The sequence below is a fragment of the Eurytemora carolleeae genome, unplaced genomic scaffold (genome assembly GCF_000591075.1).
Source record: "Eurytemora carolleeae unplaced genomic scaffold, Eaff_2.0 scaffold49, whole genome shotgun sequence".
NCBI classification, from domain to species: Eukaryota; Metazoa; Arthropoda; class Copepoda; order Calanoida; family Temoridae; genus Eurytemora; species Eurytemora carolleeae.
In genome coordinates, this window is record NW_019396071.1 from 263,520 (window position 1) to 267,474 (window position 3,955).

The 3,955-nt window shown below is 32.5% G+C and overlaps 1 protein-coding gene across 4 annotated transcripts in view; it reads right to left on the bottom strand.

Moving 5' to 3' along the window:
- The window catches only part of LOC111712605 (uncharacterized), a 41,780-nt gene extending 38,322 nt beyond the window's left edge, over window positions 1-3,458 (bottom strand). For 3 of the 4 annotated variants that reach the window (XM_023487277.1, XM_023487263.1, XM_023487283.1), the window contains exon 1: window positions 3,282-3,458. The gene's annotated coding sequence lies outside the window, so the exon portion shown is untranslated. Of the gene's footprint in view, window positions 1-1,847; window positions 1,869-3,281 lie in introns of those variants that run through there. The other variant, XM_023487271.1, reaches the window with a different exon arrangement.
- Between the last annotated feature and the right edge of the window lie 497 nt (window positions 3,459-3,955).

Here is a 3,955-nt window from a genome sequence, read left to right on the forward strand (position 1 = left end):
ATCAGGAGTGTCAACATGTTTGTCTGTTAAAGGGAGTGTACATCAGGAGTGTCAACATGTTTGTCTGTTAAAGGGAGTGTACATCAGGAGTGTCAATATGTTTGTCTGTTAAAGGGAGTGTATATCAGGGGTGTCAACATGTTTGTCTGTTAAAGGGAGTGTACATCAGGAGTGTCAACATGTTTGTCTGTTAAAGGGAGTGTACGGAGTACGGACACCTCAGCCTAATATTTATTAAAAATATCGAAATCAACTTCATTACGTTTTTTAAATACATATCTTGGCTTATTTTGAAAAGATAGTTTTTTTTTACTTTATGTAGGATCATTTAGATCAAAGTATTTTTTTTGAATTGTAAATGAAGGATTCCGCAGAAAATCTTGCACATTTTAAACTTGGGCTAAAATAAAGAAACTTTTAAAAACTTGACTCACCCTAATATACATAATGATGTGATGGATGGAGTGTATCTAAACATACAACTCCGTTCTCAAAACTTTATCAGATCCAACCTCCCGCTGTTTTAATGTCAGTTTAAGAGTTTAAGGGCACCGCTGCCTTCAAAACTATTTCATTCTGACCATTTGATACATTACTCCTTGAATGTGCGTTTTAATAATATAGTGTTTAGATACGGTAAGCTTTATGAGAAATGGGACTTGGAAGTTAGGGAGAGAAAGAAATTGAGTCTTTGCCACATACTCTGATTTTCTAAAAACCCAATGTCGTAGACATTTGCTATTTCACACTATGAATTTTGTCAGATCTAATAAATATTAAAGGTTTACACCATTAGGTTGTATAGATACAAACAAGGTTTAGAAAATTTGAGTTTGAGGCAAAGACTCAATTCCTTTAGAAAATCTAGAAGACGACTTTAGTTTGATGTCAGAAAAATAGGGTCGGGAGATTGGGGCCTAGGGCTGGGGGTAACTTTATAATGTTTTAAGAAACTAGGTGGAGGATATAACTACAGAAAAAACTAAATCTATTATAGATATTAATATACTAAACTCAATAACCAATAATTTAATTTTATGAACATGAAGGTGTTAGGCAACTCAGTGGGGAGGGGGTGCATGGGGGGGGGATAAGGAACTCACAACAGGAGGGGGGAATGTAGAGGGTACCTGTCCGGGGGGGATAGGGTTTCTTTAGGAATTTAAAAGATACTAACTAGAAGTAATATTATCCTTATATGCTATAAATGTACAAATCTCCACATGTCCTCAATATAAATTGTACATAAATCAGGGTTTGCGTACAGACATGGTTTTGCGCGCATTTATGTATGATCTGAATAGAAAATAAACAGAGCTGGGAACTCTTGTATCGTAGATATCGAGATCAATGCTTAATCTTGATTTTTTGTTAATCTGCAGATTAATTTAGTATTTATCCATATCCCGTGAAGTGCCAATCAGATATCCCGTGAACAGACAATTAGAAGAGATCGCGTAAAATGCAAAAGAGCCCTCTGAGGATTTCGAAATGATCTGGATTATGGGTATTCAATAAAGTAGTTTCTAGTAGTTTCTGTTCTTTGTTTCTTAGCTTTTTGTTATATATATATGGTTAATAATAACCTGTAGATGAAGAAATCCCCGAACGAGGATTATGAAATCCGCAAATCAGTGTGTCGGATCCTGGAACCAGAGAAGAGACTTACTACCTTCCTCTCCTATAATACACTCGTTATTTATCATGTAATTCTGGTCTGATCCAGGGTTAAATAACAGTGTATTAAAGGAGAGTAAGCTAAGTAAGGTTCCTCCTGCTTCCAGGATCCGACACTACTGATTTGTGGATTTCATAATCCTCGTTCGGGGATTTTTTCCTATACAAACCTTTCATTTCAACTAAGTTGCATTGAGTCAAACCAAGGAAAGTACTTCTGGAAACCCATGATTTTCTTTATAAAAATGTTAACACTGTAGTTTGTAGAAGGAATACAAGCAAAACTATAAAACCCCAGTTCTTCTAATTGCAGTGGAGCTAGTCTAGACTATTTTTCAAGTTTTTGGGAATTATCTTATCAAATCAAATCCATATTTCTATAATCTGATCAAGTTGGAAAAACAATTATTTTTATCAAAATGTAAAAATGGCGTCTTAAAGAAACCACATGCTTCAGTATAGGTTAAGCGGAATACAGGCATTGCAATTGTTTAATTCGAATATTTCAAAACTAAATTCCTCTTTCTTTCCATGGTAACGCATTTATTTATTAGATGTTATCGACACTATTGCGCGCTCAGAAATCTATAATATCTTTTTAGTACTTTAGTACATAGAAATTCACAAGTTATTGTGTGGAAAGGAACATGAACTCTAAATGTCTATTTATTTATTTCAAACTTTGAAAATTTAATCTCGTATAAACAGTTTGAAACACCAAATGTCTCCGACATCAGGTTGCAAAAATGTCAGCATTTGAATTTTTTTTTTTAGTTATTTGGTGTAAAATACTAATTATTGTGAAACAGTAAGGGAGAAGTGTTCACGCAAAGTAAAAAAAACACCAAAGCCAAGTCCCTTGAGTAGAATTTGAATGTTTAGCATTATGTTTAATACAAAAATATGAAAATTGTTTTTAAATACATCTTATGGAAGTAAAAACAATTTGGGAATATTCTTGTTCAAACGTTTTCCCTTTTTTCTGTTTATAAACTTAAATTCAAGTTTACAGCAATTGCAATGTTTCTTTGTTATTTGGTCTCAATACTGAATAACAAGGTGATAAAACACTAATAAATATCCTATGATTATATTAAATCTAAATAGTTGTAAAAAACAATGCAACAACAGTTTCTTGATTTCAAAAATTTCCCCCCAAAAAAAATAAACAAGCCAAATTTATAGATTTAGTATAGATTTACGTTTAATATTTGTTGTGTTGGTTGGATTAAATAAACGTCAAAACGGCTGAACCGATTGTGTCCATATATTTGTGGTATATTCATGACCGCAGTAGGTGTTTTGTCGAAGAAAATAAAAATTAATTGATTTATTTAACATTTAAATTCTGATTTAAAAAAATGTATTTACCAAAACAAATCATGAAAATCAGCAAATACCGGATGCGAAACGCCCGGAAGTGTTATTATTATTTAGAAATGACAGTTATGAATTACAAAAAATAGTAAATCATTGTAAAAAACACGATAATATCTAAAAAATAAAATCATGTTTTTCCTAAAATATATTCGTCTGTATACAGACGGAATACAACTGTTTTTTTTGTGTGCAAAATATACTCTAATAGAAATAATCTAGCTCACCTGTAGGAATTATTATATCTCTAAACTGAAGTTTAAACTACCAGAACATAATAACTATACTTGCGCGGAGTAACTTGATTTAACTATCTGTATCCTAGTTCTCACTCCGGTCCCTGTACTCAAACTAGTACTAGAGAATAGTGAACTGACTTATTGCGGAGAACTAGAAACGGGCGGACGAGAGTTGGAGAGTAGTTTAAACTTCAGAGTTACGGAACCCGCTCTACCGAACTACAGGGTGCGCTAGAAAGCAAAAATAATTCACAATTGGAATTTTTGCATTAAAAAGATAAACTACTCATGTTTACTGACGTGCATCGTTTTAAGGCTCATTTTTGAATATTTAAAGTTTTTAGATTTTTAGAGGCTTGACACGAATCCTATTTCAAAATTGCATGCTTGACAAGTTTGCTTTAATACATTATGCAACATTTTTAATCTGATTAAAGACATTAATTGAACATAACGATTTTTCAAATTTGATTCGATAAAAAATATGGACCGTAGACAAATTGAATTTTGTAATAATCCCTATACAGAACTATAAGATAGTGGGACACCCTGTAATTAACAAGAAGATTATGGGACACCCTGTATTAAGTATAAAGGGTTTAACTGCTGTAATACGCTTGGTAGATGATAATCAATCATTCAATAAGAAACTTCTTATATAA